The sequence below is a fragment of the Eumetopias jubatus genome, unplaced genomic scaffold, assembly GCF_037043125.1.
Source record: "Eumetopias jubatus isolate StellerSeaLion01/CBP00866 unplaced genomic scaffold, mEumJub1_p1.0 scaffold_3, whole genome shotgun sequence".
In the NCBI taxonomy this organism is placed as follows: Eukaryota; Metazoa; Chordata; class Mammalia; order Carnivora; family Otariidae; genus Eumetopias; species Eumetopias jubatus.
This window is the reverse complement of record NW_028274809.1, coordinates 72,602,676-72,625,070: the sequence shown is the minus strand read 5'-3', so window position 1 is coordinate 72,625,070 and position 22,395 is coordinate 72,602,676. Positions and strand designations below refer to the sequence as shown.

General features: G+C 39.1%; 1 protein-coding gene across 6 annotated transcripts in view; it reads left to right on the top strand.

The window, feature by feature from the left end:
* Positions 1 to 4,810: 4,810 nt before the first annotated feature.
* The window catches only part of PKP4 (plakophilin 4), a 231,665-nt gene continuing 214,080 nt past the window's right edge, over positions 4,811 to 22,395 (top strand). For 5 of the 6 annotated variants that reach the window (XM_088021694.1, XM_088021693.1, XM_088021695.1 and 2 more), the window contains exon 1: positions 4,811 to 4,910. The gene's annotated coding sequence lies outside the window, so the exon portion shown is untranslated. Of the gene's footprint in view, positions 4,911 to 5,944; positions 6,037 to 22,395 lie in introns of those variants that run through there. The other variant, XM_088021691.1, reaches the window with a different exon arrangement.

The following is a 22,395-nucleotide window of genomic DNA, read 5'->3' as shown; positions in this document are numbered from 1 at the left end:
CTAAAGGCAAAGCAGGAAAAGAATGTATTAGGGGTGACTATAAGAAACAGCTCATGGAATACTAAAAAATGAAGTGTATTCTGGCTTCGTGGAGAGAATAGGAGCCCAGAAAACATCAGGGCCAAGGCAGCCGCTCTCTCTGGCTCACTTGTTCTCTCAATTCCAAATTTTCAGGAGATGAATCTGATTGGCACTGTTATAGGTTATGGCCAATGGTCTGCAATGGAGTGGTTACATTTGAATCAGTTCTCCCCTGGCTGATACCATGGCCAGATGCTAGGTCATGAAGCTTGCAGGGCTGCATACTTCAATAGACAAATGTGTCTATTACACTTACCAGGTGTTTGATGCCTTTATGATTTTATAAAGTTGTTACATTCTCATGACTCCACTGTGTTCCAAAAAACAGAGCAACCTGGATACTTCGGATGAAAAAAATGTAGGTAACCCTTATTAATCTGCTTGACAAAGCTGAGTTTCAACTGCTTTTCCCAATACACAGAATTTTAGCTCTGAATATGATAACTTCATCCCAAAGCACATGCAGTCAGTCCTTCTCACACTGGTCCCCCCTCACAGAGGGGCAGAGACAGGTCCTCTTAGAGATAAGATCTAAGGCTTTTCTCTCTTGGGGGGCTACATGGCAGAAACCTCTCCTCTGCTCTGCCACATGTTATCTCACTTCTCTACATTGAACCTCTAGTCCCAACTTTTTATAAGTACCTCCCAACATTACTGATTCTACGTTTTCTTTGTTGGAAGTCAAATTCTTCCAAGGACTAAAATAAGGATTAATGGATGTTGGCTTTGTGGGAGACACTTTAGTAGTCCAAGGCACTATGGAGGATACAGTCATGACTATTACATGTATCCTATCTTCTAGGAGAGAAGGCTCACACACAAGTAACTACACCATGGGGTAAAGAGTGCCACAATAAAACACTAAGGCAGAAATCACCCTCTCTAGAGGTGTGGGTAAGGTGGGGAAATCTTTGGGAAATGCTTTAGAGGTACCTATTGGGTTGGGCCTCTAAGGGCAGGGGAGGATTTGCATATTCAGAGAATGGTCTGGAGGTGGGACACACTCAATCCTGAAAGCCTGAGCCGAACTATTATTAAGCTTTAGCAGCCATTCTCAGGACCAGTTTATTCCACTGTTCTCTTTCCCTCATTTGCCACCTGCCTCTGTTTTAACATTCCTTTTAATGGCAAACAAAAAAAGCAACTATTAATTAGTGTGATTTTTGGAATTTTTATATTTATTGCTCCCACCTTCTCCCTAGGCTTCCAATAATGAGAAAGGAGGCAGTGTTTATGCTCTCCCCCTTTTCCTTGCTGCCTCTGCTATTATTTTTCAGGAATACTAATCATTATGAGCTAATATGAAAATAATAAACATTCGAGAGTCACAAAGTTTTCATAATCATGAAAGGTTCTGATTGACTTCTTTCTGAGATGGTAACTGAAAAAAATCCCTTTGATTTCTGCAGTTTACTTTTTTTCTTGAAGGTGGTGCTCACCAAACATTCTCAGTCTTTTGAACTTTGCCCTAGATCCCACAGTCAGGCTCAGTAGAGCTCCCTCTTCCCACACTATTTCCCAGCAGTTAGACCCCACCTACCTAGGTGGTTTGGCGAGCAGGTTAAATGCTCCCTCTTCTCAAGTTGTTCATTTGCATTTATATGTAACCTCAGAGTGGGAGACAATGGTTTCTACCCTTCACTGGAAATCTGGAATCAAGGCATTGCAATTTGCAAGTAAAAGGCCCTTTTGTAAGAGAGAACTTTACTGGCAAAATGAGTTAGGATTTTGAGGAGAAAGTGCACACCCTTCAGAATCTTTTCACTTGTATTCAAGGGCAAGGATACTGAAGGTTAAAAAAAATAAAAGCCTTAAGAAATTCCCTTCAGACAGTTTTTTGGTGAGAAGAAAAGCCGATAGATGGAGAGGGAGGTGGGCTGGAAGAAGGGCGGTTTCACAAAGGGTCAGATATATGCAAGGTATAGGGAAAATTTTTTTGGATGAGAAAATAACATGATCTAAGAGAGACATTATAATCAATAAAGGATACTCCTTGGGGAGGTAAGATGGTCCATGTTTAGGAGTAGAAATAGGAGTATGAGTTTAGAACAGAAGAGTGGCACCCCTCCTCAGTCAGGATTGAAGTAAGTGATTCCGTGTAAAAATTGAGACTGGGGTAGGAGTGTTAAAAAGAGAAACCTCATGATGGATCCTCAGTTAAGTATGAGGCAAGATCATTTACAGAACTGGAAGAAGACAAAGTACAGTGGGGGCTTGAGGAGAGCAGAAATAGGACAGGTTTGGGAGAAGTGCCCTGGATAATGTCCCTGGTTAAGTGTCCTGTTTAATCACCTTCTTGATGAGGAAAGGAATTTAGAGAATCAGTGAAGACCCAGCCAAGTCCGGATAGCATAGACTTTCACTGGAACAAAGTGATTTCTTAGCCTTATCCAGCAATGCTTGGTAGTACAGGAGCAAGTTCAAAAGAAATCTTTCAACTGTGTATAAGAATTACAAAAAATAATTAATAAGTATAATAATAATGTCAATTAGCAACATTTTAGGGGACTTTACTCAGATTTTAGTGACATTTTAATCATTACAAACATGGAATACACAATATCATAATACTCATCATGCGTGATCTGAGAAAAATACAAAAAGAAAAGATTATTGGAGTCAAAAAAATTAATTCTTGTTTTCTTTCTATGCTAACCTAAGGCAAGAGAAAAGGAAATATCGATGTAATTCTTTCCATTAGATACATCTTCTATTCATTCAGTATTATTAGATTTTTTTTAAAACCAAATCACTGTTATCTTCTTAGTACATTAAAAATGAGTCATAAAATTTGCATTTTACTTTTTTTATTCTCCAAAAACAAACACACACACACACAAAAGCCAGAAATGAAAAACATGATGAGCAAACTTCCGTGATGGCAAGGCATGAGACAAGCACACACCTATGGTCCCTGCTGATTCCTTCCCAATTCTGGAAATATTTAGGGGGAACACTCACATGTTCAACTGTTTCGTTCCACAGTTCAACCCTGCATAGGATTACCAACTAAGTTTAAATTTTACTACAAATTGTAAGAGATGTTTTTCCAATCAAGGTACCATATTAACAAGTCTTATCTATTTTTGTAATTTTCAATTATAGTAAGATAAAAACTAATAGCAAAGCATATTATTCAACTTAAAATTCTGGACAGTAGTTAGACATATGTAGCTTGCACACACATTCATCTGTTTCTCTCAATAAATATTTGTAATTTCCAAAATCCTATCAGCTTTTTCACAAAATATGGTCCCTCCAACTTGAAGGGTGGTAACATAAACATTGTCTTCTCACATCTTACTAATATGGTAAAATCACCAAAAGAAGAAACCTAAGAATATCAGTGACTACATGATAGAGCAATATAATGCTTAAAAGCCTAATATTTTCATGAAGACCCACTTGAATAAACCAGTATCTAAATATGAAAGTTATTTACAAAACAATTGTTATTGACAAACTAGCGCAAGGTGACTAAAGGAAAGCAAAGAACTTGTTATTAAAACTCAAGATTTTTCTGTGTACACGTCTCGGTTCATTTCTTTATCAAATTTGAGGTAAACTGGAAAATACCCAGAAAACAACATCTGTCAACTGTAATCTATTCCCTTTACTCTCTGAGATCATCAGAAGGCATGAAGAACTGACTTTGTCACCTGTCTTTCCCCACTCTGTAAACTCTTAGGGGAAAGAGCATGCACCTGCCAAACTCACAGTGCAGAATGTACACACAGGTGGGTCTTTAATAAATATCCTCCAATGGCGAGATTAGAGGTTTGCTTGGAGTAGCAGGGAATACATTCTCTTATGTGATGACGCAATGACATCCGACATAATATACGTCAGCCTGTTTCCTTACCAAAATATCATTCAAAGGAAATATTCTTTGGGTCTCCTTTACGTAGGACTGTAAGTTTTTAGACCCAACATTTTGAGGCAAGATCCGCCCCAGGGAAAGGGGAGTGGCTGGTCGAAAACAAGTAGAATTCAGGTGGATCAGTGACGTCAGGAAACAGCGAATTAAGGGATGGGGTGCAAACTCACCTGGAGTAGCAGAAGCTGCACACATGTCAAAGGTCAAAGGGCAAAGTCTCAGGGGCTCCCAGACGCTGGAAAAGCGAAATGCCCTCTCCTAGGCTCTCATGGATTCGAGGTGAGGTGAGGGACAAACCCTACCATGCACAGCTGGGGTTGACAGGAAGCCAAAGCACAAGCTGCCTCAGGTTTCAGAGCCAGCACTCAGGAATCCCCCTGTACCTCTTCCCTACACCCCCTCCCGTTCCCAAAGCCTGAGACACCTTCAGCCTCACTCCCCACCTTCTTCAGGCCCTCTCGCTCTTAACAGCATCGGTCTCTATGGCGACCTGAAACCGCAGTTCGCATTGGCCGGTTCAATATGAGGGCCGGGCCAATGGGGAGGGCCAGCCTTCTCCTTCCGACCAATGGGTTGGCGGGGAGCAGGTCCGGAGACGGCGGCGTGCTGACGTTCCCGGGAGCCCGGAGCTGGCTGGGCAGGCGGGCAGGCGGCTGGGCGGGCGGCGGCGGCGGCCTCTGGGCAGTAGAGGGGGCTCCGGGGCTGAGTCCGTGTCGACGCTGGCCGCGGAGGCGGCACCATGGGCACCGGGTAGAGGGGCAAGTTGGCCACCGCCGCCGCCGGGGGTGGTGGGAGAGCCGCTTCGGGGGAGGGGGCGGGTGGGGGAGGGAGGGGCGGGCAGCCGCTTGGCCGCGGCACTTTTTTTAATTTTTTGGGGGTGCCGCAGCGGCGACCCCTCGGCGCAGATGTCCCTGATCCCCCGAGTGACGACCGGCGCAGCCTAACCTGGAAAGTAAGTGTGCGAGCTCGCGGGAGGGCGCGAAGACTCCTGCTCCCGAGACCTCCCGCCCTCGCCCCCTCGTGCCCGAGCCCGGACCTGCCCGTAAGGGGCGCGTGGGGGACGGGCGCCTCCCTCCCGTTACTCCGTCCCCACCGCCTCGCGGCCGCCTCGGCTTTCCTGCCCCGCCTCGTGTTCCTGCCCGCACTCGCCTGCCTGCTCCCCTCCCCCCGGCAGGAGCACAAGTTTCACCCTCCATTTGCTTTTCCCGGTTATTACTCTCCCCGGGTCTTCCCTGCACGCCGCGCAGGACCCTCCCCACGTTGGCTTTTTCGGATCCAGAGCCCCCAGCCTCGAACTTCAGCGCCACGCCGAGCCCTCCCGGACGTCTGCCCCGAGGCTCCCCCGCTCCCGTCCGCCTGGCACGCCGCCCCGCGCCCCCAACACCGTGGGGCTCCCGCCGTCCCCAGCCCTCGGGGCGGTCTGTCCGTCCCTCCAGCTCCAGATCCTGCATCCTGGCCCCTTTCCTTCTTCCCACGCCCCTGTTGCATGCGACCGCCTCGCATTTGCCCCCGGAGTCCGGCGCTCCTGTGGGTCCTGCCCACCCCTCTCTGGCCAGTGCGCCCCTCGCTTCTTCGCGGCGTATCCTCACGCTCCACCCCTCCCGGTTCCCCAGCCCGGAGCTTCCCTGGCTGCCCTCCTGCGCCGTGGCTTCCCCCTCACCCCGCCAGGAGTTGAAGCGGAGCTGCGGCACCCCCCACCCCAGGCGGTTCTGGTGTCCCTGCCCACCGCTGGGGCTGCCTGGCCCTCTCCCCGTTTCCCCCTACCCGGGAAGCGAGGGGTTGAGCGGCGGGGCCGGGATTTGGTTGCGTGTGGCTGAGTGCGACAAACAGCGAGCGCGGGCAGTTGAGGCGTCGCGGCGGCGGTGGCCGCTCGGGGCGCAGCAAATAGGCAGGTGTGTGTGTCCGGGGTGGGGGGGGGGGGAAGCGCGCCGCGGGCTCCTCGGCTGGCGACAGATTGTGCAGGAATGCGAGGAATGCACCAGGGGCATAGTCCACACGGCCCGCCGCGGCTGCACTAGCGCCTTCCCGGCCCAGCTCTCGCCGCGCAGCCAGAGGTCACCGGAGCATCTTCAGAGCTGGTGAGCCTAGCTCTACTCCTCTTCTCCCCTTGCCTCTCTCCATGCGGCAGAAAGGGCCGCGGAGGGGAAGAGCGGCAATTCTGTTGGGCTTTAGCTAGCCTCTAGCCTTGGTTTTGCTGCATTGGTCTCCAGGACCGTGAATTTGAGGCGGATGGTGGTGTAGCCAAGGTTACTGATCATTGCACAAGGTTCTTGGCAAGTTTGGTTTGCAAGGTTTGAATAGTGCCTGGTTTTTACGAGGGTTTTCTGAAAACCTGCAGGAAAGGTGCCCAAGGTTCTTAGAGTAATGAGCTTGCAGCCAACGCATTTTAGCTCTATCAAAAATGTCTGTTAATGCTCACGGATAGGGATGGTACAGCAAGAGAGAACTTGAATGCATCACTTTGCTGTCATAAGAATTGTAATTTTTTTTCTCGTCATGCTGGGTTGTGTTTAGACCTCTTATAATACATAATGAATAGAAACAGAGAAGCAGTGTTTGGTCAGCGATGGGACAGATAGAACTGTCTGGTACAGTTAAATTCGGGGCGTGTCAGTTACCATTGGAAGTAACACGGGGACAACACAATCATGTATATTTCAAGATGCAATTTATTAGTTGAGGTCGCAGTTCTTTTTGTTACTGAGTTTGACTGAAAAAAAATAAATACAGCCCTCCAACTTTTAAAGAATGGTAATTATGTATAAATTCAGTAATGATTCATATACATTTTTGGTCAAATTTTATTTTCTTTAAGGCAGAAAAGCAAATTTTTGACAGACGGTGCTTTTCTAGAATGGGGCTGTTTATTTTAAAAGGGGAAGTAGAAGACTGCTTCTCTTTTTGAATGTAGTATATTGCTATAGAAGTATCTTCTGGTGCCTGTGAAGCAGTTATGGAAATGGTAACATGAAAATGAGAACAATTTATGTCCAAAATAAGGTTTCTGGATGTTGAAAAGCATACTGTTTGTGCCTTTGTTTGACACGGTTTGTTTTGGAGGTTGAGTTTACTATAAACCTCTCCACACTTGGTTATTTTTGTATCAGATTCAGGAAAATAATAAGTTAATTGTCTCAGCTGTCTTCCAATACCTACTTTGTGTGGATCAAATGTATTGAAAAGTATAAGATGATACCTTTTAGTTAAAGACTGAACAGAAAGGAAAAATAGAAGAAAAAAAAACAAAAAAAACTTTGCACTGGGAAAGGTTGTGTGTCTTTTGCCTGCTACATTGTTTTTCAGGTATATCCTTAATCTTTAGATCTTCTAATTTAGAGAGTTAGTAACACTGTATAGGATATTGCCAGGTGTTTATAGATGCCAACAGGAAACTTGTTATGTAACATCACATTACAGCAGAGTTTAGCACCTGCTTATTTGATTTGATGTGAAAAGCACGTTGTTTCTCTGCTACATTAGAAATTGAAATAACTGGTTCAAGTGTATAGATAATGTATATATATATGATGGTCTGTGCAAATAGTTTTACCTGCTTCAAGTAAAGGTAGGCTTTCAGTTAGAAATATATTCTAGTTGTTGTAGATATTTGAAGAGAAGTTTCAAAACTGGTAATCATTCACAACCAGTAACATAAACTGTGTTTTGACCGAAGTATCCCCTCACCAACCCCCACTATTATATAAGGAGAAGGTGCAGCATTTCATGTATTGTATGTTAACACTGAAGATTCTAAATTGTGAAACTAAGTGTTCAGTTATCTTATTTCTTATCTGTGCTGGTTTTGAAGGGAGGTAGTGGGGCAGAGTAGTAATGAAGGGAAGCATAAGAGAAGGCAAGCAGAAAGTAGGAGCAGCTGGCATTCATGGGGGGGATGTTAGTGCTGCGTTTACAAGCTAAATAATCCAAATCTAATTCTTATATATTTTGACTTAAACTCTCCAATTCAGTTTAATAAAAACTTTAGCAATTATATGACCTTGAGTATTTGAATTAAGTCTATATTAAGTCAGAATTGCAGTTTTTTCTTCTCTATACAAATTGGGAAAATAAATTTAAAACTTTTACATTCGTTTAATTTAAAAATTCAGTTATTGCCAATTTTAAAATTGAATTATTTCCTTGTTGTTGGCCAAGAATTGATTTAAATAGAGAATTTTCACATCCTGGATGATGTGAATCACTTAAGTCCAGTCTCACTGGACTGCTTCAAAATATTAAGATATTTTGAGAATGCTCTCATGTTTTTTTCCTATTTCAGTCGAGAAGTAAATCCCTAATTTGCTTAATTCTAAAATGGAATCGTAATAATGAAGTCATATCTTCATTATTAACTGGAAGATAAGATAGAGGTTATTCTAGGGTTATCCCAGGGCATAAACGTTCATGGAATTGTCTGTCACTGGGAAGTTGCCTTCACGCCTTCCGTGTACGGGGAGATAATTACTGCTGCAGTGTGTTCAGTGGCTTTGTAGTGCCTTTCCTGCACGAAGGGGGAAGAAGGATCTGATACAGAACACCAGTGGACTGGTTATGTGTGGGAAACTAGGTAACTGTTTCATGCCCAAACTGTAACTACAAATAGCTGCAGAGAGAGAGAGCACGCGTGTGAGGAAGTAAAACTTTAAGCATAACTGGATGTCAGGCTTCATAAACTGCCAGTAAGCGGTGGTATCAATCAGCAGGTCAATTTGATGCCCATCTGTAAGAAATAACAGGTTTCCTTTTTAGGATAAGGGGATGAGGCCCTAGGTCGCAAAGAGCAATGATTCATGTGCTTGCTGGTTTCATTTGAGAAGTTGTATGACTTTCAAATATTGTTTACATTATCACTTTAATAATTCAGTGGAATTATCTTCATCTTTTGGGGCTATGTTATAACTAAATTGAGGATGTTACATAATGTTGCTCTTCAGTTTGCTGCAGACATTCCCTTTGTCATTGGTTTAAGTTTTTTCTTTTTATAATTTAGATTTACTTTTATTTGGTACACTAATAAATGTTAGCTACAGTCCTGATCATTTTATTATTCATAGTCTTGATAATATTATAGTTTATTGTGACTAATACATAATGATTCACTACAGATGATAAAATGTCATTAGAGATTGGATTGTAAATTTTTACTACTATAAAATATGTAAATTAAAATATGGAAGTGTCTGAATTATTTTAAGTCATGTCATTGTGAAACCTTTTTCTTGAACTGAATAATGCCTGCCTTTTGGGTAGATGCCAATCCTGGTAGGCAGATATTATATCATAGCCCTCATAAAGTCCAGAACTTCCAAATGAAGGGTGGGGAGAGGGGGAAGGGGGCAAGTGAATCAATAACCCTCTTTCTTTGACAGCCAAGGCATGTTCGACTTCTATAATTATTGTCTGTGTTAAATATAAATTTAGTAAGTTGTAAATATCCAAGGGAGTTTATTCTGTTCTTCCCTGATCTGGATCCCCTCCCTTACCTCCCTCCCCTCCAACATGCACACACCACCACCCAATGCATCTGTCTGCTTGGATAGGCAGAGAAAGCCCCTTTTCAGGTGCCACTTAATAAAGAAGTTGGTGCTTAGTGTTCGAAGTTGAATTTAGAGTGGATGTGAGTTTTTATCATAAAAATGGCATTATATATGAAACAGGTAAAATGTGTAGTTGAAGAGGGGTTGTTATCAGTATTGTGAAGGCTTTGGGGGCATGGCCTGGAATTTGGCATACTGTTTTTCATAGACATCCACAACTGACTTAAAACACTGGGTAAGTGGTGTCTGAAATTCTGGTCCATTGTAAGCTTTCTCTTAAATTGCAAACTTGGGGAGGGGTGAAAAGCACCCTACTCCAGAAATTAGATCTAAATCTATGGCCACAAACCATTTGAAACATTTGGGTTTATAGCTTCCTTTTGAAAATGCAGGGTTTGGATTGCATTGATCTAAGATACATTTCAGCTCAAGGTTTCCAAAGTCCCTCATTGTTTTTTGTTTTTTTGCTTTTTTGTTTTTTAAGAAAAGGTTTCCTAAGCATTCGTTTATATAATCAGCCCTGTTTCGCCTCCTACTGCAAATCATAGCAACAAGATAGTTGGGGTTCTCTTTTGAGACTTTTGAATCTCTGCTCATCTTAAATTGTTATTGTTTTGTTTTTCCTTTTTTAACAATGTCATTTTGGGAAGTGAGGGGGAGGGATTAAAGCATATAATGTTTTCAGGGCCTTGGCTGTCTACCCCCACCCCTCATCCAGAATTAACTGTGGTAGTTTAGGCCAAAAATGTCCTTGGGCTTTCACCTTGACACTGAGTGAAATCCATAAAAAAGTGTCATTAAGGCAGTGAGGGAGGTATCTGGTTAGTAGCCAGACTGTCATAGTTCAGTTCTGTTTATTTGCTAGGTGTGCGACTTGGTAAATTATATAACCTCTGTGGATCTCATTTTACTAATATGTAAAACAGAATGATAAGAATATCCACCTCAAATGGTCGTTGTGAGGATTAAATGAGTTAATACAGGTAAAGCATTTCAAGCTCTGGGGCAGCTCTTAATACATTTAAGTCATTATTCTTACACTGTGGTACTTAATGATACTTTTCTCTTTTTAAAGCTTTATTTATTTATTTTTAGAGAGTGGTGAGAGGGGGTGAGGGAGAGGGAGAGAAAGAATCTCAAGCAGACTCCCCACTATGTGCAGAGCCTAAGGCAGGGCTCAATCCCAGGACCCTAAGATCATGACCTGAGCCTAAAGTAAGTTGAACGCTAAACCAACTGAGCCACCCAGGCACCTCCTTAATGATACTTTCTGTAGCTTCTACTATGTATCAGGCAAATTATTGGCTTGCTTTCTATGATCTTAGTCAACAGGATTATGAATCTAAATGCAATATTTCGGGAAGAAATAAACTACTAAAGAGAAATTATGAGCTTGATAGTTTATAAGAGATTGCCCATAAGGAAGAGAATCCAGCAAAATAAATCAAAGAAGGGCCTTTTTAAAATAGGGAAGTTAATACCTTTTTTTTTTTTTTTTTAGGTAGGCAACACATAGAGGCATGTAAAACACTGCTAAACCATCACGTGTAAGAGATTTGGTTAAACATGCCTTAATAAACTGTTATGTTTAAAAGGTAAAGACTGTATTATATTGCAGGGGTCAGAGTGGAAACCTTGCAAAATGTAAAACATACCTTTTAAATAAATATATAACTAATGCATTTGTAATTCTAAGTAGTAGTCATACAATGTCCTTCCTAGTCAATTCGTGAAGAAAGTGCTAATGTTTTATGGACTTATATGTAGCTTGCAGCTTGTAAATTAACTTTTTAAGCTGCCTTTTCTGTCCAGAATTGGTCACACTTGAAATTGTCAGGAAACTGCCAAAGCAAGAAGGACTAGAAGAGAAGTTTGGAAGATACTTGACATAATAAACCAACAGACAGACAGTGGTTTAAGAGATTCGAAGAGTCTCCAGTTCTAGACCTGGCTGTACTACTGAGCTGTGTGTGTCCCATGAGTGAGTCATTTAACTCCTGGGCTCTAGCTTTCTCGTGTATAAAATGAGGGAGTTGGACTAGATGCTCTCTAGAGCTCTAGTATTTATATTTCACTATTCTTAGAATATTACGCATCTCATTCATTTCATTTTTCCTTCAGCAAAAATGAACACTGTCTTCTCAAGAATTTATTATAATTTACTCTTTGTGGTAAGGGGAGAAACTTGAAGTTGTATACCTGAAATGCTCAGCTCATAAAAATATGTGTTGTAACTAGGCAGATATTTGAACCCATACTGGCAGAGTTAGTAGCTAACCTCTTGGATTTGTTTGTTAAGTCAGTCTCCTGTGCACTTTTGACGCTTAACCCCTAATTGAGCCTAAACTTTCTGGAAGTTGGATAGAAACAGAAGGGGATTTAGATAGCGATTAAAGGGGACTAGTCTTGTTAAAATGAGAAAAACCCACTTACCATTTGCTTTGGTTCGATTTGTTCTCAAAGAAATTAACTGAGATGAAGTTGTTCTCTGAAAGCATCTTGCTTTTCCATGAATACTTTATGTGCCTAGGAAGTCACTAATTCATATCTCATTAAGGAATATAGGTACCTTTCATTTAGTTCTAATCTTTGCATATAGACAACATACCAGTGTTGAGAAACTGATGGATTTCAACAGAATGATACTGTACTTGAATTTGTGCTCTTTGGTTTGTATTGTTTTGGGGTTTTTTTTGGGGGGGTTGTTTTGTTTTTAAACAAAAACTCCATTGAAGAGAGCTGCTTCTAGATCCTGCTCCCCACAAAAGGGAAAAAAAATCCTTATAGAACTTACATATGTATACATCCATAAATAGTAGTTTAAAAATACTGAGATTGCCTTTTCCTTTGCTAATGCATTAAGTACATTACTTTCAGAAAGAGAATCAGTTATACTACTAATCTATGCAATATTAAATGAATTTTCAGTGTCATGATCAAAGTAAACACTTGAATAGGCTTTCTAGTTTCCATACCTTCACAAGAATTAGAGACACTCATGTAAAATAGAAACCAGTAGTAACCACTTTGAAGTGAAGTGCGTCATATTTTCTGACACCTGTACCCTGGATTGAATGGGGAAAAAAGGACTGATATAGTTGGAAGTAACTTCTAATTCCTGAGTACCAACAGGGATCCAAGCAAGGGGACTAAACACAATTAGTGCTTCATATATTTACGGGAGCCCTACTGTGTGTGAAGTATTGTGTTCTGTTTTGAATACCTCTTATTTAAAAATACATAGGATTCATTTAAGCTCCTTCCCAAGCAACATTCATTAGTCCCCTGCTCTGTATCAGACTGTGCTAGGCCTCATGGCCAAATAATGATTTCCCCCAGGAGTTTTATCATCTGTGTTGGATTCAGTATTGAGAGTCTCCATCTTTAAGGAATCTGTGATTAATTTTACAATGTAGTTGGGAAAGATAAGACACATGAACTGGAAAAAAATGTCCTAGAAAACTTTAGTATATAAATAAACATGTAAAATTTTTCTGTAAGTGTTAAAAATGAGCTGTAAAATGATTTTGTATTTACTAGGTTTTAGCTAAATCTACTTTTTAGATATGTGTTACTTGATACATTACCAGAATCTAGATAGACACCTGCTGCATTAACCACTGTCAGTGGCTCTTATTGGGAAAAAAACCTGTATCTGAGAAAGTGCTCCCTTACCAATAATAAGATAGAGATTTCAGAAAAGGTTTTAATCATAAACTTCATTGTTTTGGTTATATTTCGTTGAATACCACATAGCCTTTATGAAATAATTGATCACGGTGAAAATGAAATATTTATGAAAAACCATAATTTATTCTTTAAGACTTGCCATTTTAAGGAAGTTCTATTTTCATACAGCAGTGCTTTGGTTTATTGTGTTTTGTGCTTTTCTTTATTCTTTATGCAATTTGCCCTTATAAGTCCAGACTTATTATCTGTTATTGAAAATATTCCCTTCCGTTGTTATGAATAAACACAAGAATGTTTTGAAAATCTCTTGTGACATCTGCTAGAATAAATAGTCTCATTGAATCTTACCTTGAATCTCAGACTGATGCACTGATGGGAATTTTCCACTTATTGTTAATTTGTCAATGACTGAATAAGCAGAAAAGTCAGTTTTTTTAAAGCATTGAAAAAGGAATCAGAAAACCCAGTTGGACTTGCCCAAGAACTATTATTATTTTGAGACCTGTGATAAACAGCTCAGCTGTTAAATGTCTAATTCAGACTGTCGGTGGATGAAAAATATGTGTTGGTCTGAAATCTTTGGACGGTATATTGGCAGGTGTTAGTCTTCAAAAATACTGTTTGTGGGTCATTTGATTGGAGCTCTGAACACAATTTTCCATGGAAGCGACATAAATCCAGAAATTGACCATCCTAAGATGTAACTGGAATATATTGGTTCTAGGATTCCCATTTTTCTCCTCCTCCTCCTCTGAGCTGCTCAACAGTAGGGACTTACTCTTGGCCTTTAGTCTTTCTAGATACCTTGTATGAATAAATTAGTTGTTTTTGTTTTGTTTTGTTTTGTTTTGTTTTGACAGAGAGAGAGAGAGAGACAGCCAGAGATAGAACACAAGCAGGGGGGAGCGGGAGAGGGAGAAGTAGGCTTCCTGCAGAGCAGGGAGCCCAACATGGGGCCGGATTCCAGGACCACGGGATCATGACCTGAGCTGAAGGCAGATGCTTAACCATCTGAGCCACTCAGGCACCCCAATAAATTAGTTTTTTAAAAAACATTTTTTATTTGAGTATAGTTGACACACGATATTACATTAGTTTCAGGTGTACCACATGGTGATTCAACTTGTCTGTATGTTATGTGATGCTCACCCCAAGCGTAGCTATTATCTGTCACCATCCTGTGCTATTGCAGTATCACTGACTTTATTCCTTATGCTGTGCCTTTTATTCCAATGACTTATTCATTCCATAACTGGGAACTTGTATCTCTCCCTTTCACTCATTTTGCCCATCACCCCTCCCTTCTGGCAACCATCAGTTCTCTGTATTTATAGAGAACATTTTTATACATATATATTTATATATATAGAGAGAGAAATATTTATATTTATAGGTCTGATTCTGCTCTATTTACCTTTTTAGATTCCATATAAAAGTGCAATCATGGTCTTTGTCTTTCTTTGACTTATTTCACTTAGCGTAATACTCTCTAGATGCATCCATGCTTTCTCAGATGGCAAGATCTCATCCTTTTTTATGACTATGTAATATTCCATTTTGTGTGTGTGTGTGTGTGTGTGTGTGTGTGTGTGTGTGTGTGTGTGTGTGTATATATATATGCCACATCTGCTTTATCCATTCATCTATTGATAGACACTTGTTGCTTCCATATCTTGGCTATTGTAAATAATGCTGCAATAAACATAGAGGTGCATGTATCTTTGTGAATTAGTGTTTTCATTTCCTTTATGTAAATATCCAGTGGTGAAATTCCTGGATCATGTGGTATTTTTATTTTTAATTTTTTTATATACTTTTTTTTTAAAGACTTTATTTATTTGACAGAGAGAGAGAACAAGCAGGGGGAGTTGCAGGCAGAGGCAGAGGGAGAGGGAGAAGCAGGCTCCCCACTGTGCAGGGAGCCTGATGTGGGGATCGATCCCAGGACCCTGGGATCATCACCCTGGGCTAGCCAAAGGCAGACGCTTAACCAACTGAGCCACCCACGTGCCCCTATTTTTAATTTTTTAAGGAACTTCCATACTGTTTTCCACAGTAGCTGTACCAGTTTACATTACCACCAGCAATGCATGAGAGTTCCTTATTTTCCAAATCCTCGCCAACACTTGTTATTTCTTGTCATTTTGATGTTAACCATTCTAACTGGTGTAAGGTGATGACTCGTTTTCATTTGCATTTCCCTGATGATGAGTGATGTTGAACATTTTTTCACATGTTAATTTGTCAATGACTGAATAAGCAGAAAAGTCAGTTTCTTTTTTGGATGTCTTCTTTGGAAAAGATCAATTCAGATCCTCTGCCCATTTTTTTTAATCAGATGGGGGGTTTTTTTGGTGTTGAGTTGTGTAGGTTGTTTATATATTTTGGACATTAACCCCTTATGAGATATATCTCCTGCAAATATCTTCTCTCATGAATGAATGAGTTGTAAATTACAATTTTGGAATACCTTCTGCTACTCTTGGATGAACTTCTGTCTGCAACCCTCTTTCTATCTATAAACTACTTTTGTAAACTGTTTGGTTTTAGACCCTCAAAACTGTTTATCATGCATGTTTCAGTGGAAAAACTGCATTTGCCTTTTAAAAGAAAATTATAATAAACTTTCCAGATAAGTAATTCATTCTATCAAATTCCTTACTAAAAATCCTCAATTAGAAGATTTAAAACAGATTGATTCATGTTCATATTAATTTTAATTGCCTGGATTATAACTGTGGTGACATGAATTTACATAGTGCTCTTTCTCAGACTATTCATATGCAGCCATCAAGTACTAAGACCAGCTTGGTCAGGCTTTGGCAGTATGACTTTGAGGAAACTTTCTGTGTCCCTGTCTTTTGTGAATTAGTAATAACTTTTATATACTCAGCTGATGAATTGAGGTCAAAAGTAGATGTAATTTTAAAAATGTGAAGTTTTTCAAAGGAAAAAATGTTACTAAAATGATATAATTCATACTCTAAAACTAAATAAACATTAGAAGTATTAAAACAAGGAAATTTCATAGCTTGTTTTAGCCCAGTGGGTGTAGCAAACCTTTGTTTTGTTTTAATAGTGTAGTTAGAAATACTCATACATTTTGGTGGTCCTTCCCCCAATTCAAGTAATCACAGTGGTAAAATTTGAATAAGTAATACTTTTCAAAAATTGTTTTATTTGTGAGATTTTTATGAACTTAGATGCAGTTTTAAAAAACTATACAGAGATCCTGTGTACCCTTTACCTAGTTTCCCCCAGTAGTAACATTTTGCAGAACTATAGTACAGTGTCACAAGCAGGATATTGACTTTGATACAGTCAAGATAAGAGAACATTTCCATCACTACAGGCATCCCCCATGTTGCCCTTTTACAGCCATGCCCTCACTTCTCTTTCACCCTCACCCACTCCTCAATGTCTAGCAACTAATTGTCCTCCATTTCTATAATTTTGTCATTTTAAGAATGTGATATAAATAGAATCATATAGTATGTAACTTTGGAGTTTTTTGCTTATTTTTGGTTTTTACTCAGCATAATTCATTAGAGATTCATTCAGGTTATTATTATAAGTATCTCTTCTGTTTTATTGCTTTGTAATACATAATATGGATGTACCACAGTTTGTTTAATCATTCACCTGTGGAGGACATCTGGGTTATTTTTAATTAATAATTTTCAATTTATAAATGTAACTGCTATAAATGTGTACAGCTTTCTGAGTTATCATAAGCTTTAGATTTCAGCTGCAATTGCTAGATTGAATTATACATATTTTTTAAAGATTTTATTTTTAAGTAATCTCTACACCCAACATGGGGCTCAAACTCACATGCTCCACCAGCTGAGCCAGTGAAGCTCCCCTGAATTATAATTTTTTTTGAAGCTTTCTTTCCGTAATTATACATTGAATCACATGAGACCTCAGTAATTTAATAGTTAGGTAAATTATAAAAACCTGTCTATAAAATATATAGACAGCTTGTCTATTAAATATATGTAAAGTTTCTTATTTTTGTTACTGATTTATTAATACTATCTACTATGAGTTTACCTCATTTTTAGCAGAACTCCATCATTCATTTTAAATGGAAATCATGAAGTTGCTTTGTAGTAATTTCAGTGATTGTGTTTTTCTGTTTTGTTTTGGACAGCAGGTATATTCAATTTCTGGTAACAATTCTGTATTTTTAAATGCAATTTTTAACATTGGGTTTTGTTCTGAATTTCATCTATGTAGGATGTAAGTAATCATAGGTAATGGTCTTCCAAAAAAGATGTTTATTGCATACCATGCTAACAGGCAAAGTGGGGATGTGCAATGAAGACAGCGGTATCCTTGTATGTGATTGGAATTGACCCAGTTGTCAAGTGGAAGACAACAAGCATACCTGATATTCTTAAAGGCAAGGATTCTTCTTTCCTAGAAAAGAAGATATTTTTTAAAGTACAGTTCTCTCACTCTCTCCCCTTCTCCCCCCACCGCCTGCTTTTTGCATGATTATATGCAGTTTCTGCCAGAGAAAAATGTTGAATTTGTGTCGGGCCTAAATAAAGTCTTTACTATTGATAATTTGATTTTTTGACTTAATGTCCTTTCTACCTGGAATGTCAAATACGTTTCTCTTCATAGTTTAAAATACCACTAGATCATTTAGTTTTATATCGTGTCGTGTATTATATTTTTAGTCTAATATTTTTATCAATGTTTTTAACATAGTCTTCCGAAATCATAGCTGGGCAGACAATTGTTGACCATGAGCAACCCTAAAATACAGCTCATACAGTAACATTCTTTTTTAACACTGTGCTTTTAAAGATTTGATCCTTTCTATATTTGAATGATAGAACCTCAGCGCCCTTTAATTTCCCAGCAGTATGATCTTCCCAACAATTTGTATATTTTCTGAAGGCTTTTCTATAGGTAACTAGTCTGCCCTCTGCCTAGTGAGCCCGTGTTTTTTTTTTTCTTCAGGGTCTAACTAGTGACCCTCTCTTAGTGCAGCCTCCTTTGGCCCTTCTTTTCTTAACACTTTGCGTGTAACTGTGCTATGAACATGTGTCACATTGTTTTCAAGTTGTTTCTGTGTCCCTTTTCCTGGCTGTGTTGTAAACCCTGGTCAGGTTGGAGCTGTGTCACAGCCATCATTATGGCTCTCACATAGCAATGTGCCTGCCATATATTACACACCAGATGCCTGCTTTGGGTGAATGAACAATTAAATACTTTGTTTATAACATTAGTTGTCCCTGCCTCTCCCCTAACCTTCAGTGACTCTGGTTGTTTACCCTGCAGGATAGTTTCAAACTCCTTACCCTGCCTACCATTTAAGTCCCTTTACAATGAAACCCTAGTTACTCTCCTTCCTGAACCTTCCACATCAGCAAAACTAGTTTCTACTCACTGTTCCTTGCCTTCCTGCACCCTACATTTAAATCTTTCACAATCCTCCAAAACCTAGTTCAGATATTTCCTTGTGTGGGTGACTTTCTCAGACCACCCTAGCTGACTGTCCTCTCTCCTCCAAATGTTTTCACTTGTACTCTGGCTTTTAATGATTAAACTCCCCAAGATGGTTTTTCACTTGTTGTATGGGATTGTTAATCTCTACCTATTAATTTCTCTTGTCTCTTTCTCCCAAGTAGATTATAGTCTCTTGAGGGAAGGGTCCTTGTCTTGCACATTCGCTGTCCCAAGTAGTGACACTTTTCAAGTCGAAGTCATTCGAGAAGTAGAGGTTGTGTCTGCTGGTGATGTTGGCAAGCAGGATTAACCTCTAGTTTAGGCATACTGAAATGTCCATGAAAAGACAGTCTCTCATTTGTCCTTTCATTAATAGTTATTTGCATAGCACCTAGCATGTAACAGTCTTTAGTATATGTCACTTAGATATTTTGATGACCTCTGTAGCCAAATAAGCTACATCAAAGTGAAGTTTTTATGTTTTTTTAATTTTTATTTTTTATTTAAATTCAGTTAATTAACATATAATGTATTAGTTTCAGAGGTAGAGGTCAGTGATTCATCAGTCTTATATAATACCCAGTGCTCATTACAGCACGTGACCTCCTTAATATCCGTCACCCAGTTACTCCATCCCTCCACCCTTTTCCCCCTCCAGCAACCCTCAGTTTGTTCTTTAAAATACCCCATCTGTGAAATAGGCTGTATTAAGTGGGATTTTGCTTCTCTAAGTTACTTTTATTTTTATATAGTACCATCACATATTGAAAAGAGTGAAACCTGTGGCTGAGAAAACAAACTTACCTTTTGAAATTTTTGTTTAACAATGAAAAGACTATATGCTTCTGAAGCTACAGAACTGTGATGTCCATTATGGTAGCTACTGACCACATCAGCTATTTAAATTTTTTAATTAAAAATTTAGTTTCTTATCCTCACTGAGCGCATGTTAACTGCTGGATAACTACATATAGCAAGTAGCTATTATAATAGGCAGATGTTCTGTCATTGCAGAAAATTCTGCTGGAATTGGTATAGAGAATAGCTGGGACCAGTTATAAATAAAGGAGAAAATTGTAGATGCTTTTAGAGTAACAAAGCAAAATAGCATAGCTTTACAGTCTTCAAAGTATTTATATTAATACTCATTTAATCTTTTTAATAACTTTAAAATAGGTGATCTGCGACCTTCATTTCACATGCAAGCAAATTGTGAGCATCACAGTGGGGAATAAAAAGAGTAACTCTTAAAGGGCATCAAAATATACCATAAGTTTAGTTCGTGGTTCAGTTCTTCATACTGAAAACATTTAGTAGTAAATATTTGATTAATGAATTATGGAAAGCATTTGATGTACATGAATGTATGTTATTTTTGCTTTCATTTAAAATCCCACCAAGTTTTAAAAAAAAATGTCAGTTGGTTTCCTTTTGAAATTTTCAAGAGAGCTCAGTGAATTCTAGTCAGTAACCATTTTTTTCTGAGGCCCTATGCTAGGCATGAGGAGGGATGTGGAAGTGATGCAAAAACGGCCTAATTCTTTGTTAATGTCCTACACTAAGGATATTAGCTCTTAAAAGTGATGTTGTAGTAGCAGTTGAGCTTCACAGATCCCAGAAATGTCACTATTGATTACAGTAAAGTTTGACTGTCTTCACATATATAGCAACTTCAAGTCCGCCAGAGCCTTTTACTCTCCTTCATTCCATCTATGTGCTGAGACCTATAGGGGCAGCAAAGGTATAAAAGGCAGAGAACTCAGGAAGTTTGTATTAAAACTTTTCCACAATTCTGGGGTTAAAAGAAGGAAAACAGTTGTGCAAAGAGCTTCCATTTGCCGTTTTTTGCTTTGAAAATTTTAAAATTAGGAGCACCTGGGTGTCTCAGTCTGTTAAGCATCTGCCTTTGGCTCAGGTCATGATCCCAGGGTGCTGGGATCAAGCCCTGCATTGGACTCCCTGCTCAGCAGGAGCCTGCTTCTCCCTCTCCCTCTGCCACTCCCACTGCTTGTGCGCACTCTCTCTCTCTCTCTCTCTCTCGCTCTCATTCTGTCAAATAAATTTTTTAAAAAATTTGTTTTTTAAAAAGAAAATTTTAAAATTAAAAACTGCCCAGAACACATAGAGATTTGGGTATATGGAATAGGTTAACTCACATGCACAATATAATTCATTTAGTATATAGACTGTCCCCTTGCTTCATAGTCATAGGGAAATTAAAGCAGAGTCCTCCCTCTTCTCTTGTTTTTCCCTTCAATGCTGATTTAAGACCCAGATATTTCTTTCTTAAATTTTCTAATTTTAAAAAAATTTTTTACTTAAATTCAATTAACATATAGTATATTATTAGTTTCAGAGGTAGAGTTCAGTGATTTCATCAGTCTTATATAATACTCCATGCTCATTACATCACGTGTCCTCCATAATGTCCATCCCCCAGTTACCCCATTCTCCCAACCCCCAAGACCCAGACATTTCATCTGATTTTAAACATCCATAAATTAACTTCAAAGCAAAAATGCTGATGTACAATTTGAGTTGTTTTAAGTTGATATATCTTAACATTTCATGTTTTAAATATTTAACACATAACAGATCTATGCGACATAGGCCATGGTTTTATTTTTCACTAGTTTTTAAGAAACAAGGTTACTGACCCTCCTCACATGCATACTAGGCTGTAACTAGTGTGCAGGCCACTTCCCTGCTCTCAGTTTGGTTGTAAAGACATGAGAACTGATAGAGTCTGTCTGAAGATAGTTTTTCATTCACCTTTTTGGGATTCATTTTAACTTTCACTTTTGTACTAAGCTTCTTAAAGCTCTTTGGAGCAGAGAAAAGAGCTGAGGAAGAATGCATTTTTATTCTGTATCTTTTAGAAACCATTTAATAAGCTATATTTAAGTTCTGGCTATCTTGTAGAATGAGCCTGAATAATTTAAGCGTGTTTAATTTTTCAATAATCAGAAGTGTTTAAATGCTTTTGTTAGGTTTAATGTGGTAACTTAAATGGAATTACTTTTCAATGACTAGTACTACTTTTCTTTGAAATAATGCTTAGTTCGATAAATGGCAGTTAATAGAAGAAGGAAATTTTCCTGATTTTGTAACTATGAATGAGATTGGAGAAATAGTAAAACAGGCATTCGTTGATATTTAGGTTGGATGCTACTGCTTATGTCAAATCAACTAGATGAAGAGATGACTCTTACTTCCAGTATGTCTCCCCTTATATGTGTGATGAGCTTCTGTTACTGCAGTGATGTGCACAATTTGAAATAAAGCACAGTTCTTCGTGTCAGCACTTGAAGGCTTTTTTTTTTGACAACAAGCAAAATGTTAGACATTTCAGTGTGAATAGCTCTCATGATCCAGAAAATACGAGCAGACAATTTAATTGTTCTTGACTGTAAAAATTAAATCTGATTCTAAATTTAATCCAGGAATCTATTCATGTAGGATTTTTCCCTTATTTTAAGCAGAAATTAAACTTGCATGTCTAAGCAACAACATTGATGTAACATTCAGAAGAAAATTCATGCTAAGTGGTTTATAACCCGTCTTTACTCACCAATCATTATTAATCCTATTCTTTGACTTACTCACTCCCACCCATAGCCATGCTCACACCATCTTTAGAACTTTTCTTCCACTAAGCCCTCTCTTGGGCCATGATTATTTCTTCTTGACCCTTAAGGCCTTGAAAGATTCTTCTATCCTGGGTGGCTCTAGTAGTGTTTGTTG